The sequence below is a fragment of the Lithobates pipiens genome, unplaced genomic scaffold (genome assembly GCF_037356315.1).
Source record: "Lithobates pipiens isolate NorthernLeopardFrog02 unplaced genomic scaffold, aLitPip1_a1.2 Scaffold_16, whole genome shotgun sequence".
NCBI classification, from domain to species: Eukaryota; Metazoa; Chordata; class Amphibia; order Anura; family Ranidae; genus Lithobates; species Lithobates pipiens.
Window position 1 is genome coordinate 73,808,053 of NW_027507748.1, and position 21,029 is coordinate 73,829,081.

The 21,029-nt window shown below is 41.2% G+C and overlaps 1 long non-coding RNA gene across 1 annotated transcript; it reads left to right on the plus strand.

Annotated features, from left to right (window-relative positions):
* Positions 1-10,649: 10,649 nt before the first annotated feature.
* LOC143981876 (uncharacterized) lies at positions 10,650-19,938 on the plus strand. Its single transcript, XR_013274373.1, has 3 exons — positions 10,650-10,731; positions 13,612-13,733; positions 19,493-19,938. It is a non-coding gene; the product is annotated as an uncharacterized LOC143981876 (long non-coding RNA).
* The last annotated feature ends 1,091 nt before the right edge of the window (positions 19,939-21,029 follow it).

Genomic DNA, 21,029 nt, shown 5'->3' on the forward strand with positions numbered 1-21,029 from the left:
CTGGGTCTGTGGAATAAAGCACTGCTTTGGAACTTGTATATATATCATATGAGTCAGGGAATAGCTGCTTCATTCAAAGCCTAATCACACTTTGGTTTTTTTGACATTCAATGCCTTTAATCTATAGAATTCAAATTATGCTTCTTGATTGCGTGTAAACATGTGCCATGGCTACAATATCTATTACTCCTGTTTGAGTATCATAATTTATCATTGTTGGGTAATCCCATGAGATACTCCTTAATTATTCTTTCAAACGTCACCTTAAAAAATAAATTGGTTGGTTTATTCATACACTATCAATGAATAATCATTTAACATTTTAAAACAGCAAATCCAAAGTCATTGCAAGCACTCCAGAAAGAAAAATTTGATTGCATCAGAATGATATTCCATTTCATTCAAACAGAAACTGATTGCATCAGATCAGTGCTGGAACAAGGTCACCTGGCACCCAAGACGATGATGCCAAAGTGCATCCCCTGTTCATTTTCTGTAATTTAAATATGAGTAATTTTTTAATAAAAGCTACAGTAGTAATTTTCATTCATAAATGTGTCTGTAGAGCAGGACCCCAACTGTCAGATTGATAGCTCAGTCCTGCAGATTACAGAAGTAAAACGTGGCTCCCCTTGGGTAATCATCAGAGCTCTGTGACAGCTGAGAGCACTGTGCTTTGTTTACAGATCAGCTGGCTGTCATACTGACAGTGGAGCGAAGTGCTGCTGGTTACACAGGGATGGCCATGATCTCTCAGTGTAATTTACAGGACTAAGCTCTAAGCCAGGGGTCTCCAAACTTATTGAGCAAAGGGCAAGTTTACTGTCCTTCAGGCTTTAGGGGGGGTCAGACCGTGGGAGTAGAAAATGCCTTGGTATCAATGAAAGGAAACAATGCCCCATACTGGTGGTAGTTGGAGAAGTAGTGCCTCAAGGGCCAAATAAAGGCAAGCAAATCCAGCCCTTTGGAGACCCTTGCTCTAAGCTGTCAGTTTGACAGCTCAGCCTTGCACAGTATAGAACAATATAGAGACAGGAATGCCTTCCGCCTCAACTCCCACCTACAGGTTGGTTCCCAAGGAGATTACATCTTCTACCTTGGCCCAGCTCCTGAACAGGAAAATCCACCCAACTCCAATTGTTGCTTACACAAGGTTATGCTTGGTGATTGCCCAGCACTGTCACATAGGGTGGGTCACCTGCTCCTCCATACCCAGTTGTACTATGAATTTTCTCTGCTCTCAGTGGCTGAACAAAGCAGTAATGGAGCAAAGATCAGAAGATTATGAGTGGCTTTGGAAGGGATGAATGAAAGCAACTGCATAGACAAAACACAGGTTTGCCTTCATGCCCAACTGAACCATTTTATTAGTGAGATGCATTCAGACCTCACACAGCAGTCCATGTCTCCAGGAATCCAACACACTCCCTGCACAGTACTCCAGTCAACAACATTTTTGCAGCCTGAGAAGTGTTGCGGGTTGGAGCACTGTACAGCAGTCCAGGTCTCCAGTGTGCTTGTAAGAAAAGTCCAATATGTTTCAGAACAAGAAGCGTTGCGGGTTGGAGCACTGTACAGCAGTCCAGGTCTCCAGTGTGCTTGTAAGAAAAGTCCAATATGTTTCAGAACAAGAAGACTTTAGCATACCCATGTGCATACACATGCTCATAATTCTGAAAAGACTCCTGTAAGGTGTGTATTAGCATGCACGCACAAATGTATTAGCGTGCATGCCAAGCAGCGAGTGCACGCTCAGCACTAGCATAAGCACCAAACGGCCTATTTAACCTGGATTGTGACATGAACAAATTGCTGAGTGGTCTTCAGCTGGTTCCTGCCTTACCTGTGCCCCGACTTGCTATATTTGCCTTCCTGTGCATGGCTTGCCCCTGACCAGTCGTTGGATTCCAGCCTACCTGTTACCTCACCTTGTACCCTGACTCCACCTCTAACTTAATTAACTGTATGTCATTGCCTAGCCGTGAGCTGACCCTGGCTTGTATCCTGCTTCTGCCTGATGTTCCTGTACTTTCCTAACCTTCTGACTTGTGTCCTAGTTTTGCTCTTGCTGATGATCAAGTTTTATTGTGATCCGGCCTCTGGTCCCTGTCTAGTGAACTACAGCCATTTGTATCTGGCAAACAACAGCTGGAGCTGCCGCTATATTGGCCCTCCTTTCACAACTACTAAGGGTGTTGGACAAGAGGTACAAGAGAAGCCCCTCTGCAGCTTAATCTCCACCAGGGGGCAGGGCTAATATAATCATAAATCACATATAAAAACATTCACACATTCTTTACTTTTAAACCATCCTAACCGAGTTCCCTTTTAAAATCTATTCAGTTGGGCTGTAAGGAGCCCATAGACTAGGCTGGGCAGGTGGACATGCCTGAAATAGTTGACCATCCTCGTACACAAAGGTCAGATGGAGCTCTTACAAATTTATCACAGGGGGGAAAAAACAGAGTTTGGGATGATAAGCTGCCAAAGAGCCATCCTATAGAAGAGAGATTGTCATTCAGTCCAACAAAATCCTCATAGATGTCTATGGTAAGCTGTAGTTGCAGAGTACTTAATAAAAAGTTTGCCATACATAGTTTAACATATTCTTCTTTTATATGTATAGAAAAAAAATATCTGCGAGCAGAATCCCGAGGCCATTCAGTATAAAGAGGATGGCATATTTATTTACAGAGAGATTGCAAATAAGAACTTCAGAACCTATGCCTCTGCTTTGCGGTCAGCAGTGGCGATACAGTAATCACATCCTAGATTTGATTTGTGATTCTCCCGAGTACAGGAATGTTTCCACTTCTCCGCCAAGTCGTCCTGGGGCTTTATTGCCCAACGGTGCCATTCTTAAGCAAGGTAAATATTACGCAGTCTGCATTGAGCATCGGCGTTTTTGTTGGATGAGTTAGGGCTTGGCGGTTATATCTCAAGCACCCGGCGAGTGCTATAATTTTCTTTCATATTTATTTCTGATGCACCTGAGCAGAGCTGATTTATTTCTATGGCTCATTTGGAATCGTTATTGTTATTACACGGCTGCAAAATACTCTGAAAGATACTTTAAAAAGTGCCCATAGCAAATGAAACCGCCATTGAGATGCCGCATCGGGGCAAGAAGTTAATTGGTGTCCTAAAAGCAAACGTAGCATGGAAAAAAAAGTATAAGCTGTAAGTACCGCCATCGTAAACGGGGACAGTAAATCACATGCGAAGACTAAATTACAACTAAAGGAATTCCAGTCGATTGGCTGGCAGTGCTTATTGGGAATGAAGCGCAATTGTTTTTCTCTCTCCAATTTCAGGCCATACACATCTTCTTGAACGACCCTTGAGAAATGAATTTTTTTCTTAAGTTGCTTTTTTTCACATGCTATCATCAGGGTGGTAACCGCTTTGTAAAACCACATCAGTTCCACATAGTGTTATGCACTCAAAACTAATTGGTTTTGCTTGGTGGCACAAAGAATGGGTGCAGGAAGAAAAAAAAAACAGGTTTCCTTTGTTTAGATGTGTAAATATGTAATACATCATCAGCAGGGGCAATGGAGCAGAAATCGCATTGCTCCTTGTTTTTCTTTCCGTTGTGCTTTGTTATATGACAGTGGTTTAGAGTTATCTGTTATTTTATGTTATTATTAGTTTTGGCTCCAGGTGAGAAGTTTTGGATCATATTGGGTGAATGTCGAATAAATATTTATGAGGCACTTCTCCGGGCTAGATTATTTAAACAAAAAACAGAGGTAACAATGCCAGCTCTAGTAAAAGTTTATTCAGGAAGACTGTGCAAAGATAAAAAATCTAAAGCAACCTAGCAGAAATGATTTTCACTACAATGAGCCAAAATTAGATTGGAATTTAGGTTATTAGATCATGTTTTCTTTGCTCAAATTAACTTTCGGTTCAAATCAGATAAATACATTCCAAGTGCATCAAAATAATATGTGTAAAAAGTCTTATGCCCCGTACACACAATCGTATTTTCCAACAACAAACATTGGATGTGAACTTGTTGGCGGAAAGTCCCACCATCGAACATTTGTTGTCAGACTTTCCGCCAACAAATGTTGACTAGCAGGTTCCCAAATTTTTCGCAAACAAATGTTTGTTGTCGGACTTTCTCATCGTGTGGACACAAGTCCACACATGCTTGGAATCAAGTACGAGCAGAAGATAAAACTAGCGTTCGTAATGGAGATATCACGTATGTCCTGAACATCACTACGTTCGTAATTGTTGGCCAACATTTGTGTGACCGTGTGTATGCAAGACAAGTTGGAGCCAACATCCTTCGCACAAAAATCCATGGTTTTGTTGCCAGAAAGTTAGATCGTATGCACGGGCCATTACAGTTTTTTGCTTCAGAAAGAGTAGAAAAGCCTGCCCCTGCAAGCATGCTGTAGAACTGGACTCTTGCTTTCTGTGTGGCTGAAATGGTCTCTCTGCAGAGGTCCCACACACCTCTCCAGTCAGCAGGGAGCATGAGCTTTGCTAATTGTAGTGTTATAGGTTTGACGTAGCAAGGATGGGTTTTGGACCTCTGCAGAAAAGCCATTGCTTTCACTCAGCAAGGATCCTTCTCTACAGCATGCTGGCAGGCAACAGGCTTTTCTATTCAGCTGTTGCTGCTTTCTAATGAAAGAAAACTGTTAGGCACCGTTTATAACATATGCATTGGCCTGCGCTAGACAGCCTTGTCCAAAACAATGTGATCTGTCTTGAGTCCTATGAGTTCAGTTTGCACACTGCATTGCAGTGGTGTGCACTGGAAAACAAGGTAGAACATGCACTTTATACAAGTCAATCAGCTGCAGACAGTTTGTGTGTGTGTGGGGGGGGAGGTAGTAGTCAGTGACGGCTGGTGAATTTTTTTTTGGGGGGGGGGGGCAAACAAACACCCACGCACCCCCGCTGTTTGCTAGTCAGTTCGGCACTTACCCCATCAGCAGCGGCAGGTGCCAGGCAGCATGGTGCAGCAGCACCGTGTCCTCTCCTTCATGGTGGCTTCCAGCTCCTCCCCTCCTCCTTCTAGGTGTTCAATAGGATCGCCTGTCCTTTCCAGCCAATGAACAGGATGGAGACTTCTACAGTGCAATTATTTTCCCATTGTTCAGAGAGACAGACCACTGGCAAAGGGAGTGCCGAGAACATCTCTCTCGCTACTAGAGACCATTCCAACTGCAGCAGGCACATGATACCAACAGGCTGCTTGCTAGACTTCCATTACCCTGGGTAACCACTGGTGTTTTCACACTGGACTACTTCTATACTGATTTATTCATACCCCAATACATTAATGACCAAAATAATGGAATGGTGCTACCTACTTGCATTACAACCCTAGTAACTTCAGATCAGACGGGAACAAGGTTTCAAAACTTTACTCAAATTTTACTAAAGTATTACAAAGTCCAACATTCAAAGACATGATTCTTGTCCTACATCCCTAACCCTAACTACAGGCTATGTTCTGCCCCGACATACCTGCAAAGTTAGTATCCATGTAATACAGAGTCCCTGAGAGGCATTCTCCAACAACTGGTGTCTTCTGGGCAAAATCCCCTTTCTTCTGGCCCAAATTCTGATGATTTTACATCTATGCAGTAATGGGCAGCATCCTTCTGCTCCTTGCTAGTGTTGTTCTCCATCTCACTCCCTTATAGCTACTGGATCTCTCTCTTCTGTAAGGGAAACCTTCTCTTGGGGGCTCTTGGGCCCCAGCTCCATGGACCTATCTCAGGGGGAAATCCCCTAACTTTCTTACTGGACCACTTTCCCACTTATATAACACAGGGCCAGTGAGTCAGACCCAGAGAAAAACCTTCCAAAACATAAAGAACCAGGAAAGTGGTAACTCCTACCCTCCCATCTGGAGCAGCACCTAGCTGGCTAATTTCAACCTGCTTAAAAGTTTGTGTGTGGCAATAAACGCTGCAGAAACACTGACCCTGGATGTACTTTGTCTGGTTGGAGGCTCTATTTAGCCAGGTGAGCCATCATTTGTATACAGTAAAAATCTGACAGCCACTGCTCCTCATAAATATTATGTGCATGTAGCATGTATCTACTGATTCTTACCAACAGCTGCCCCTGACTACCCATTTGCTCCTGTGTAAATATAGCCTTAACTGGAAGAGAAAGCAGAATCAGAGAGAAGAGTTTATCTTATACTGCCATCTGAAATGGAGGGAGATGGGAGAGAGAGACAAGACCTGAAAGTGTTCTCTTATTGGAGGTGCAAAAATGATATCTCCTTTCCTACCACACAGAGCTGTGCTTTATGGCAGGGCTGTGCAAATCTGAGAAATGTATGGGCAATAGACATGAGTGAACTTTGATCAGCTGTGGTTTGGCAGAATAGTTTAAAATTTACAAACCTCTGGAAATTATAATTTCAGAACTGAATGTCCCATTCAATTACTGGGCTCCAAAGGGTAGTTATGTGTATTACAGAGCAACAAATGGTGCACTATTGTACAGAAGGGTTTTGGAAGCTCCTGACAGCCCTGCCCAGCAAAAGGATGGGATCCAAAAACATCCTGAGCTATTTTATTAAAAGATTCTACTGGCGATACCAAGATAAAGAGTGGAACCTGGTGGCATTGGCAGTCAAGCTCAGGATCTGTGTCGATGAGCTTTTATCTTGTGGTGATGGTATCAGTTTGGGAAGAGATCAATCAGGGTTCATTGACAGGTGCATTTGACCTCCTTCTGACTTGTATTAGACCTGCTTCTAGTGGGTTTCACATTCTCATAGACTTGTATAGTAATGTGAAACCAACTTAAGAAGAACAAAAGCCCATCAACAAAGGCCCTAAGGGCCGGTTCACACAGAGGGCAACACGAGGCGACACGACTTGCCGTGCCGCGACCTGACAAGTCGCCCCCGTTCTGTACAATGGAACCGTTCTAAGAGGAGCGGCTCGAGTCGCTCCGACTCAGAAAAAAGGTTCCTGTACTACTTTTGGGCGACCTCGGGGCGACTTGCATTGACTTCTATACAGAAGTCATTTGCAAGTCGCCGCTGAGGTCGCGGCAGGTCGCGGCGAGGCAAGTCGGTGTCACCTCGCATCGCCCCCTGTGTGAACCGAGCCTAAAGGTGCTCATGCAACAGCCAAAGTGAATATAAAGCAGAAACAGCCTTTGGTTCCTGTCTCTCAGAGGTTTTTTGGTAGTTCAAAACACCAAAAATAACACCGACATTTGGATTCAGTTCTGAACATTCAAATTTCAGGATCAGATCTAATGGACAAAAATAAAAAATTATTTGGCAGGGAAAATAGCTCCCATATGTATTTAATTTATGTATTTAGCCTTTTCAATGAAGCTCATCTAAAACTAGTGTACCTTTAACTTGGGTGGAAAACAAATCCTTGGATGCCTAACACCCACGCCCAAAAAAATATAACACAAACAAAACAATAAAAATATAATTGCACACCACTGCTGGGATCGCTGAATGGGAAACTAGACTCTCATTAGTGGTATATACACAGTTTACTGCAGATAAAATAAATGTACGAAACTACTTATAGTAAAACAGTTACGTGCTCAACAACATCATGTATTTTATTTAAGGCAAATGGCTGCCTTTACAACCCAATGGCTTTAATTTGCCTCTCCAGCTCTATTCAGAAATACTCGCAGAATATAAAACAGCCTCTTGATCTAGTTGAGAGGAAAATGAAAACGCAGTTGCTTCATGTACAGGGGGAGAGAAAACAGCAGCATGATTCAGTGTCTGGGCTGTAACACCAGAGTAATTACTGCAGCTTATAGTGTGAGCTTTGGTGCTACGCTTTGTATGAAGGATATTTTGTAAAGGAGACACTTTGCAAATGTCACAGACAGGGAGGGTGTCAAAGGATTCACCTTCCTAGTTAACTATTCGGCCTTTTGCTGCAAGAATACTCTGCTGTCTGCAGTACCGTGTACAGTAACTTGGTGCAGACATGACAATAAAACAATGAGAAGCCAATGAATAAAACAACAAGAACAGAGCTGCTGTCTAAGCTGTTACATCACAAGTTGTTGCCCTGTAGGAGCAAATAAACAGTCTGGGCTATCAGCTTGAAAATTTGGGCAATTAATTAAAGTGAAAATGTCAATAGCTATTCTCTGCCATAGCTGAGGCTCCCTTCCAGTCTGGAAAAATAGCTTTGTTTACTCCTGAAACTGGTACTAGTTCAGGGCAATCAGGTCACTGCACATCCTTACATCCATCACATCGCTTCTGGGACGTGGACTGTGGTATCCTTAAGTGTAGAATGAAAGCCTGAGTTGCAAAAATTGGCTGGCTGTCATAAAAAAGTCACAAAGTCTGGCTGATTTCAATAAGGTCAAGTAATGATGGTCATTTCAATAGGTTCCATAGTTATTTCTATGGGTTCCAGAAGACGTCTTGGAGAAACCAAGTTCAATATTTGCAGCTGAGTTTTGTTCCCTTGAAACAGGTATTGTCATGCTCTCTCCTTAGCTTCTCATTCTCAATTTGCATGCCTAAGAAATCCAAAAATTCTTATAGAAGATCTATCAGGCTCCTTTCTTCCCTCTAAAGTCTATGAATAGAGTTTGGGCCACCACGAACCCCCTAATAAATGTACGCAATGGCCCCAACAAAATATGGAACTGAACCTCTTTGATCCAGTATCATTCATTCACTTACTTAGACCTAATTTAATCCCTAACTCTAGCAGAATTGACACCTAAACATAGCCCTGGCCATACCATAAATATATAGGGATTGAACAAGTCAACAAATTGGTGGACTTTGTGGGCACAAAATGAGAGGGAGAATCAATAAAATGGTATCAATTTTATTACAGCATAATTAAAAAACCTATAAACAACATACAAACAACACCCTGTATGGACTCAGTTATCAGTTAGTAACTGGTAACTGTGTCCATACAGGGTGTGGTTTGTATGTTGTTTATATGTTTTTTTTAATTATGCTGTAATAAAATGGATACCTTTTTATTGATTCGGCCTCTCTTTATGTGCCCACAAAGTCCACCAATTTTTTGACCCGTTCAATCCCTATAGATATATATTTTGGATGTTGGCATGGTGAGGGTCTTCCCTTCCTATAAATAAAATAAACACATCGAAAAAAGTAACTGACCATTCTCTTGCTTTGTCACATCAGTAGTAATGCTAATTGGCATGTGGTCACACAATTAAGGTGGTTCAGTGACAGGTCCCACCGTGTACAGCATCACATTAGGAAAACAGACTGATGGTCAATCTTCCAGAAGCACAGAGGGGTCACTGCAATGGTTTGAAAATGGCCACAGGAACAACAGGATGCTTTTGGAATGCAAGAGAAGCTGGAGCACACAAGAAAAAACAGGGAGGAAGAACCAACTCCATACATATAGGCTTTCAGACTTGAGCCCAAGACTTTTGTGTTGTAAAGTGTCAATGCTATCTACATTTCTCCATACAAGAGGTCAAGTGGTGTGTATGTTGGGTGAATATGGGCATAGCAGCTTCCTATTAAAATGAGTCATTTGAACAACCAAAATTTTAAACATCTTGAAGGCTTCCTATGAATCTCACCTTTCATCTTTGGAACATTGCATGTAGCAGACAAACTGCTCTTTTATTGGGATGGGAAATGCATGTAATAGTGGGGATCCAGACATCTATAATATGTAGACTTACTAGGTAAAGTGGACATATTGACAAAAACAATTTTTTCCTGTGACTCCAGTCCATGATCAACTTTCTGATTGATGTCTTTTGGTTCAGTGTTTGCCTGGTTTAAACCAACAGCATCAGCTACAAAGGCTATATGGCTATAACTACATTGTGAGTGCAATTGGTAAGCTGTCCTTGGCGGCCTTGGCCTCCTGGGTAGTTTTACAAATCTATAGCTTTGCAAGTGCAAATCTTATCGATTTGTTCTCTCCTGTGTTTTATAGCCTGTAACTGCAACTTGTTATCTCTAGCTCTCGCTGTTTAAAACCAAGAAAAGGGACCGAGGCTGCTTAGCTCAAATGAACTGGGATGAAAAGAGCTGCCTCTGAAAACTTTCTCCAGTGAGTGAGCTTATAGCAGTACAAAACTTATGTGAACAATTTCCAGAAAAGTAAGTCCCAGAAGAACACCTTTGGTCCCTTATGCATTTTTACTAAAATAACAGACATCACTATAGAAGGCATGAATTAAAGAGATTTTAGGGTGAGAATTGTGTTTTATTTTTCTCCTTTTTAAAAGCAGAGACATGGGGTGGTGGGCAAATGCAACCAATTAGCCCTTACATGGTAGGAAAATATTGGGCTAAAACCCAACTGAAATTTCAGTGTAGATCGGGTAGATGCATTCCAGGATTAAGAGCAGCCACAGCCGAAGAAAACCCTGCCCACTGCCAATATGCTGCAGAAAAGGGTAGGGTAGAAGCAGTAACTCTCTGAAGGGGTTTTGGTGCCTGGAGTCCAGCTTTAAGTCTTGAGCATGGATTATTTTCCCTGGTTACATTTCGATGCTTCGGTTACAGTTATGGCTGGTCTATACCTTTAAATAAACCCATTGCAGCATGACAGCATTGGTTTGTGTCCTTCCATAGATATCTTACTTAGTGATGAAGAGGAAGTGTTACGTGTTGCACGCATTTCCTCTATCAAAACTCTATAACTGTTCTTTAAGCTCATCGGCTTGTTCACTTCCATTACGTCAGGCGCTGCTTCTTGGGGCGAGAGAACTAGGCTGTGCAAGCAGGTAAGGGGGAAATATTCAGCGCTCTCACTCCCACTCTCCAGCTATCTGGCTATGCAAATGACAGCCAGGGGAATTTTGTGACAATGTTTCATGCGTTAGTTTTTTTTTTTTTTACAGAAAGTTTCTGGGCTAATGATAGCAATCGATTTCTTATAACAGAGACTGGAAACTCCAAGCAGCCCACTGGTTGATGGTCATTCAAAGAAACATAATAGGGAGGGAAGCAAGTCAGCAATTGTCTAAGTGACAAATACATCAGGACATTCCATTCTTTAAATGAAGCAGAACAAAAAAAAATCATCATGTAATGAGCCACATAAACCAATCCGATCTCAGTTTGTTAGTCATAACTCTAAAATGTGTCTTGTGGTTTCTTATTAAGTAATTGCACTGAATAATCTCTGTCTGTCTATGAGTAAGTTTTATTAGTTACTATATATGTTTATAGTCATGAAGGATTCACTTCTGGAGATTTATATTTATGTATCTAATACATCTAGTACAGCATTACCCTCCATGTAGTTCAAGCAGTTTCCCTCTACAGCATTTTTTTCAGTTTTTGCTACATGTTAAAATCTGCATTTTTGCCTATAACATTAAAAACAAAAGGCCCTGGAGAATAAAAAGATAGTTGTTGCAATTTCTTATGTCACACTGTAGATGCAATAATAACTTTACAATGGATGGAATAATAACCCCAACATTAGTGTCAGTGGACGTGATGATAACCCCCAACACAGGAAACTCAACATTGGTATCAGTGGGTGCAATAATAACCCTCAACAGAAGAACCTCAACATTGATTTCAATGGGTGCAGTAATAACCCCCAGCATCGGTTTCAGTGGAAGCAATAATCACCTGTGACATTGGTGTGAGTACTATTACCCCCACACCCCTGTATTAATGATCGGTGGTCGTGAAATTTAACCCCCCGATCCATTGGTAGTCATGCTAGAGAAAGTTAACACCCCCTTCCCCCATCCTGCATTGGTGGTCATGTCAGTGAAAGTTAAGCTCCCCATCCCCCTTCATGCACTAGTGGTCATAGAAGTGAAAGTTAACCTGCCATTGGTCATGGCACTTAAATTTAACCTCCCAGTCATGGCACTAAAAGATAATCCCCCCAGTTATGGCAATGAAAGTTAACCCTGCATCCCCCCATTTATGCACCAGTGGTCAGAGCAGTGAATGTTAACCCCCCACTGGTCACGTTGAAAGTTAACCCCCTCCCCCAGTCAAGGCTCATGGCAGCGAAAGTTAATCCCCCTTCATGCACTAGTGGTCATAGCAGTAAAAGTTAACCCCCCCCATTGCCCATGACAATAAAAGTTAACTCCATTGGTCATGGTAGAAAGTCAAGCATCCCCATCGGTCATGATAGAGAAAATTAACCCCACCTATCACCTATCGATCACTTACCTATCATGCACTCTTTCTCCCCAGGCCAGGACTTTACTTGTACTGTAAACAGAGATAACTCCGCCTACACTACAGTCTTCCTTTCAGTGCTGGATGCTGGAGCATAGAGAGCTTTCCAGCGCTCGGCACCCCCGCTGCCACTTTGCTATGCATATGGTGCCCAAAAGACCGCGGGTTGCATGTTGGGCACCAGGACCTTATATAGTAGTCACCATTAGAATTTTCCCCTTACCTCCTGCTTCTGTGACAAAATAAACATTTTGGATTTTTTTATCACTTTCAGTATTGTGAACAGTAGTCACTGGGAATTTGCATGACAGGAGCTTTTGACCGGTGTTCCATCAGAATCGGCAACCCGTCAGATTAGTTAACATAACTGACGTTCCGTCAGCTGCACATTCGTCCACCACTACCAGGTTTGCTCATCTGACAGAATACCTGCAGTCAGAAGAAGGCAGCAGATATGTTACTACACCCAGCTATGTCTTGAATTTCACAATAATTTTAGCAATAAAGTGAGCATATATAAATATATATATAGTGTATTGACATCTGTGATGCCGTTTGGATGTTACATTTTGAAAGCCTAAGGGTTTAGCGCTGAGCAGTGCGGGGTGTACCAACATGGCCTCTGCTACCTTTCTACTGCTGTCGTCCAACTTCTTTCAAAATGTAACATCCAAACAGTATCACATTTGTCAACATACTATATTTATTTATATATGCTCACTTTTTAATTGCTAAAATTACTGTGAAATTCAAGAAGTAGCTGGGTATACTAAGATGTCCGCTGCCACTTTTTCCGACTGCAGGTGTTCTATCAGATGAGCAAACCTGGTAGTGGGTGTACGCATGCACAGCTGACGGAACGTCACTACTGTTACCTAATCTGACGGGTCGCGGATTCTGATGGAGCTGGTTCGTACATCTCCAGGGCGGCTGCGAAACGACTTGCACAGGGGTCCTGTGCGTCTTGGGCTCTGTTTCAGGTCCAAATTCAGGCAAAAATTCAGAAAAAGATTCATCCCTGAAATAGAGAACAGGGACGCACCGGACCCCTGCTGTCAGCCGCATCCGTTTTAAGTGTGAACCCAGCCTAAATCTATTTTCCTCCAGATGTAAAGAGTGTTCCCTCAACACCAGGTTCACTATAGGGACCACTTATGTATGTCTACATGTTAATCATATCCCCCCTTAATCTCGTCTTCTCAAGAGAGAATACATTCAGTTCCTCATAGCTGAGCTGAGATTTACTCTCTCTATTTGTCCTGTTTACCATTATCGCCAAAAATGAAATAAAATCTCAAATTTTGGGTTGCCACCAGAAAAAGAATAGAAAATGAAAAAAAAATGCTTTTAGTTCTACTTTAACATTTCTTGTGTCTCTCTATACATTCTATACGTTATCCTATTGAACATACAACAAAGGTGCCCATTTTGTAATTTACTCCATTATATAGGACAATCCGCCGCTCGCTATCGGTTCACAGGTGACATCACAGAAGGCATGAGGCCAATTTCCTATTAGCTACCATTTATAATGAACTTACTTCATCATCTAATTAATAAAGCTGTTTCTGAGGTAAATTGTGCTATTTCTATTTACGGTATTAGTTAATTATTTTGACACAGCTAACTTTATTTGCAGTCAGCCCATCTGTTCACACATTAGTAAGTGTCTGTGTTTAGCACCTATCATCAGTAATGAATACTCTGAGGTGTCTCTAGTTTTGGAGAACTTTAGAGACATAGTACATATATATTAGGTTTTTGTCAGCAAATGGCTGTTGGCAGGAGAAGAGCAATGCTAACATTATGCAACTGTTCAACAGAAAAGGTGTTGTGAGAACATATTGGCTACAAAAACAGATTGAATACATTTCTTTTTTGCTACCTTCGTGACTGAAATTGGAAATCTCATTGTCAGTGGGCTTACAGTGGTCTTGGCAACTGTTTATTCAGAGAAACCTTTAGGCCTCATTTACACCTGAGAGTTTTGTCGCTCGATTCCCAAAGCGTGACAACACTCAAGCTGAAGAATCTCATTATCCTCTAGAGGCCTATTTACACCTGAGAGTTGGGTTGCTTGTCACCTGTCAAGTGAAGCTCAAAAAAGTACATGAGCTTGTTTCAGGGTAGATTTGCATGTTTTTGGCCCCATAAACTCTAAAATATAACTTTTTTTTAGATTTTGATGGAGTTGAGAGGGATTAGAACACCTGTTAGGTTTTAATTACTGCCTCTGCCCCCACTGGGGTTATTTACCCTCTCTATTTTTCCAGTTTACCATTATCACAGAGTGTGAACGTGAAAGAAAATCCCAAATTTTGGGTTGTCCCAGATCAGGAACAGAAAGGAACCAGAAATTTCCACTTTGGAGAGATTTCCTTTCACGTTCTGTTTTGGATATGGGAAAGGAAGTGAAAGGAAATCTCCAAAATAGGACACAGATGGGGAAAAAAATGGCAGGGGTTATAACTCATTCTTACTCTATCCAAAATGACAGTTTTGCTTTTAGCTTTACTTTTTTCGAAGAGCCTTAAAAAAGCTTGCTTACATGTGTTCTTAGGCGCTCCCAATAATAAGTCTATGATGCCAAAAACATGCATTTCTTTTCCTGTGCTACACATAGAAATGTGCATAGATTGCATAAAATAAATTTAAATAAAAATTGGCAATAGACACATAAAATAAACACCTAAAATATATTCTATGCTATGCTCAAGCTTAGTGTGAACGGGGCCTTAGGCTCAGATCCTAAAATATTGCTAACGTTTAGCTGCCTCTATTGGAGCACATGGGCAATTTTAGTTGAGCAGTCATTGTTCGATTTAAAGTACAATAGCAAAATGCTCCAATTCTGTCCCATCATGAGGTATTGCAGCTTTTTTTTTTTTTTTTAGCTCATTGATTTTAATAAGAGGATGCAATTATTTGAAAATTTTTGTACAATCAAATAATTTCAGGCAATTTTTATTTTCAGCCTGTGATTTTCTGTTTAGGGCCTTGCAGAGCACAAAAATAACAATGACGGCCTTAACATTTCTCTCAGTACAGCTTTCTATAAAATACCTTTTTAGACAGAGACCTTGCACAAGCAGGTTGTGGGCCGTATTGTTCTTTTTAAAATATAACCTGTTATAAATACAAATAACAGCAAGACACCAATAAAATGTGTGGAGCTATAAACTGCACGTTTTCTTTTCCACTTTTATTTGCTTAAAGTGTAAAGACAAACTTTTTTTTGGTTTTAGAAAACATAGGGAATAGTTAAATCTGAATTCTGGGAATTCAGCTCCTTTGTAAAAAGTGTAGGCACACTATGAGTTAAGTCCAAGGAGCTTACAGTTTTGATGCACTCCCAGAAGATTCTACAGGTCTAAGCATCTTCAACATTACAGTCAGTGTAGCTGCTATGCCTGCCCCTGCCTCCTCCTGCCCAATCATAGAAGCCTTTGTATTATGTGTACTGATTCACATAATACAAAGGCTTCTCTGAATGGGCAGCAGTGGGAGGGGGTGGGCAAAGCTGCTCTGTGTGCCTCTCGCCTCTCACAGGCCTGAGTGTCAGAGCCATAAACCTGTCAGATATACTTGAAATAATAGAGATAAGCCCAGCAGATGTCATGCACCTCATTGGACTTAACTCAAAGCGTGCTTGTACTTTGTACAAAGTTGCTGAATTCCAGCAATTCAGCTTTAAGACCCTTGTCTGGTTTTTTTTTCCTGTACCCTCTGACAGATTTTTCTTTACTTCCTGATGCAAAGACTCTGCAAAAAGTAAGAGAAGATCTCTACAAAACGAGGGGACAGTCCCTCTTGTCATCAGAGCAGGTTTTCCCATCCCCTCACTTGTAGTTGCTACAACAAACAAACATTTCAAAAAATGTGGGTTTCCCATCACTTTCTGTACCAGGGACAATGGTCATTAGGACCAATTGTTTGAGTAAATTTCCCCAGCAGGGATTAGAGAGCCATGTGTGTCCATCCTTAGAGGACACTGAGTTGACTTGAGGCTTTGGAGCCGTTCATCCATAGAGGTGAGCATTGCAGGCTAAATTCGGATCACTTTCTCTGCATGCATCATTGCTAATGACCTCCCAAAACAGCTAAAACACATCTTCAAGTGTAAATATGACAATGCTGCTGTCCAAAGGTGGCTACATAGTTCCTCCATAGATACCTTGGAAGTCTGAATGTAGAGCGTAGAAAGTGTGTTACTGGCTGGATCATAGAGTAAATAATAATAATAATAATTAAAAAAAAATCTACTGGTTTCTTCAGGTGCATTTCAGGAACATGTAGAGAAGGTATGGTGCATTGTGGTTGAAATCAATTCTATGCCTAGTGTAGCTTGAAAGCTATGGTCAAGGAATTAATGGAGGAGGAACGGATCCCCTTTTACATTATGTGGATAATGGGGGGCCTCACCCTTAGGAACTATGTCCTACAGTCCACAAGTATAGGCTTTCGGGCATTAGACCACTCTTGTTGGGTTGTTGGGTGCCCCTCTACCTGGCTCCCCTCGTCCCAGGAAATTTTAGTGCCTGTGGCATGATGTACCTTCTGTATTTACTCTGAAGGTTTCTCCAATACATAGACACTGCCCCTGAAGCCTCTAGTTTTTTTTTATGTTAAAAATGTCCAAAAAAAAAGGAAGAAAGAAAACTTCTGCAGCCACCACATCTAAGGATGATACCATACAATACATAAAATTTACGTATTTGGGTTTAGCTATGTTTTAAATCATGTAAGGAAAATGCTCCCCATTTTGCCAAATATTACTTTTGCATTGCCAAAACCAAAAAACAAAGCACTCTGGCAATCCATGAGCTCTCAAAAAGCCACCCAAAATAATTTTTTGTCAATGATTTACTTAAGTTGCTTGTAGGTCACCTCTATACACAGCATGTGTATTGTCAATAATAAAATAGGCTTCATTATAGAACAAAAAAGTCTAACTTCCTTTTAGACAGTTAAACGCATTTCCTGTAAAGCAGAAGAAGATCTTCATTCATATAAGAAGATGGTACTTGCCTAGTTGCTGTGTTGTATCCAAGCATCAGGCTGAACAGTATCTTGTTCCCCCGTGTGAGCACACCACACATTTCCTGTACTTCCTCCTCCATCGCTGACACACCACTAGTTTGTGGCTGGTTGAATTTCTGTAGAAACAAATCATCCCAGCGTGTTTTACCATCATCGCCCAGCTCTCTCGCCTCTGTCAGATCACCAAAAGTCAGCCCCAAAATGCAGGCGACCCTTTTATATAAGAGATAAGAATGACTCATGCATGTAGAGCTTTTTTTCTGTAATTTCCCACCCTTCTCGGAATCAGACAGCAAAAAAGGGGAAAAACAAAAAAGATCTGTGATTAAGAAAGTAAAATAAGTTTAATAATAAAATATGTATAACACAAATGGACTTTCCTTTTTCATTATATATGTAAAATTAAAAAAGTACCTGCTCAGAATTACTAACCCAGACTTCAGTCTGCAAATAAAGTTAGACTCTATGCCTCCGTCCCTTTTTTTGGGGGGGGGGGGGTTCTGGAAGCCCCAATCTTGCCACCATTCTGGCCTAGGCCAGAATGATGTGTCCTGCTCCTGAGGCCCTAGAGGCTGCAAAAGCTCATTCATAGAACAGCCAGGAATTAGAGATGCCACTTTGTTTGGGTTGGACTATCTGGACACAAGGGAGAAAGCTGGCTGATGATGACCAAGATGGCACAGACACCTGAACAGCCAATCTATGCAGGACAACGCTGCATCTGCTAAGCAGGGGAGTGTGTTTTTGTAATATAACCCAGCATAACAGGTAAGTGGGGATGGGGATGATTAGGGGCAGGTTAAATTATACTTTAACTGGCAAAACAGTATGTGCAAGTTAGCTAGGCTCTCGCTCACAGTTCATAGTTTGTATTAGTGTGAGGCGTATAAAGATTACGTTTAATACATCAGTGAGACAAAAAATTATATGAATTGTTTATTATTATCTTTGGCTGGCTCTTTCACATGGGTAACATTTGTTTAGTCTCAGTAAGGTATCTTAGCCCTTGTACACACAGTCGGATATTCTGATGGACAATGTCCGATAGGACCGTGTTGTCGGATAATTCGACCGTGTGTGGGCTCCATCGGACTGTTACTCTGACGGACCAATTTTCCAGCTGGGCTATAAAATTTTCCGACAACAAGATCCGATCGGACTTTGTCCGATTGTGTGTAGTGAATTCCGATCGGACAAAGTGCCACGCATGCTCAGATCAAATTCCTAGACCAAAGCTATTGGCTACTAGCCTGAACGTAGTCCCATCGTAATACGTCATCGCGTTCTGAATGTTCGGATTTTCTGACAACTTTGTCCGACCGTGTGTATGCAACAGTTTCGGACAAGATCCAACGGATTTGGTTGTCAGAATGTCCGACCGTGTGTACAAGGGCTTAGACTTGCATCAGAACAGAAACAGATGTCACATAATTGACATCCATGTCTGTTCCATTTTGTAGAAGTCGTCACCATAGGAGCGACTGAGTTTGTTTGGGCTCTCCTATACTGTCTAGGGATAAACAGTTCCATAGCTGCCTAAAGAATAAAAATAAAATAAAAAATATGTTAAATATGGTCCTTAAAATCCACAAAGATAGTGATCATCTCTCCCTTGCTCACTCCACTGATCTATGCTGTAATGAAGAACCTTCAGAATCCAACACTTCCTGGAGTTTTGAATACCTGGTCCTCCATTGAAACCAATGGTTCGTCCTGCCAGCCGCTATAGGATAAAGTAGTGATGCAGGTAGAGTTGCTACCTCATCCCCTTAAACCCCGAACACCTTTGAATTACACAAGTTCTGAGGCTAATTAAATGCAGGTAAGGCACTAAGTGAGTTTAATTACTACCTAATCAGCCACAGAACCTGTGTAATTAATATGTGTGCGGGTTTGAAGGGATGAGGTGGCAACCTTAGATGCGGGGGCTGAGAGGTCAAACCACAGAACGTAGTGGGAGACCAGTGTCTGGAACTGTCGATTGATGAAGATTCTTTAGCCTGCAACTTCTCTTCATTATAGTGGACATCAGCTGTCCGGTCAGCAAGAGAGGTAAGTATTAATTATTTAGGTTAATATCACAGAGTGTAATGTAAAGTGATGTGTAAAGTGGTTGTAAAGCAAATTTCTGTTTAATGGTTATCTTAAAAAATGCAACTGAACTTTACCATTTTCAGACTGAAGCAGCTTTAACTGGCAACAGGAACATTGCAAGAGGTGTGAATGATAATAATCATAATCAGGATAATAATGATAATAATATGTATCATCATTCTCCCTGTGTTTCTGTAGGTTTCCTCAGGGGACAGAATAATTGGCCTGTATCTATAAAAGCCTTGAAGAAGATGTAGGAGTTTGCATGACTGCGGTAGAGATGTTAGACTACTACAACCTTCAATGTAAACACACGAGCAATGAAAATAGTATTATTTAAATACTTGGCATTACACAGGAATATACAGAGAATGAGTTTCAATAGATGATACCTTAGCTAAATTTCACCACACTGCTACACAGATATACATGTATAACACTATAAAAATAGGGATACTTATTCCACATATTGCAGTCATTGATGACCAGGTGAATCAGTGCATTACCATTTTGGATAATTTGGGCAAACCTGATTTAAATGTGAAAACGGTGATTTTGTATTTGTTGAAATGCCATCAATATTATCCACTAATGTTGTCATGTATCATGGCTAAGCAAAATTAGCATATAAAAAAAGTCTCTTATCTACGTGTTACATGGTTATGTTTATAAAAAAAAAAGCCATATTAGACCATGATGCTGTATGAAACAAAGCCATGTGGTCACCCTATAATGATTCAGAAAATAGTGAAGTGCTCCACTCTTTATAACGTGCAATATTTAAAAAGTAAAAACAAATGCTGAGCCACTAAACCAAACAATTAGTGAAAAAATTCCTGTGCATGTGTATAACACACCATTATATTGTATACAACGCATGTTTGCATAATACCACTTGGTATGCTTAAAAAGAATACAGGTGCTATTATCGACTTCAAAATGGTCTCCTAAGACCCGCTAACAGATAACTAAAAAAAAAGTGAGACACACATATACAGTATCTCACAAAAGTGAGCACACCCCTCACATTTTTGTAAATATTTTATTCTATCTTTTCATGTGACAACACTGAAGAAATAACTTTGCTACAATGGAAAGTAGCTAATGTACACCTTGTATAACAGTGTACATTTGCTTTCCCCTCAAAATAGCTCAACACACAGCCATTAACGTCTAAACCTGGGCACACCCTAATCACCCCCTGTTAGTGTAGCTGCATGCCTGCTGTCTCCCGAGTTCTCCTGTGAAATGCTGCAAGAGAGTGTATAGTGCTTTCACATTGAGCATATCGCCAGGCTAAGCCCTTGTACACATGGTCGGAGAATCTGTCGGAATGAGTCTTATTGGACTGTGTCGTCAGATAATTCGACTGTGTGTGGTATGCATCGGACTGATTCCGTCCGAATCTCCGTCCGAACCCAATTTTCCAACATGTTGGAAATATTTCCGGACCAACTGGGCCGGACGGACCTAATCCGATCATGTGTAGAGCATTTTCATCGGACCAAGTGCCACGCATGCTCAGATCAAATTCCTACATCAAAGCTATTGGCTACTAGCCTGAATGTAGTCCCATCGTAACGAAATTACGTCATCACGTTCTGAAAGATCAGATTTTTCGCCAACTTGGCTTGACCGTGTGTATGCAACAGTTTCGGACACAATCCGTCGGACTAAATCCGACGGGCAAAATCCGATGGATTTGGTTGGAAAAATCTCCGACCGTGTGTACGTG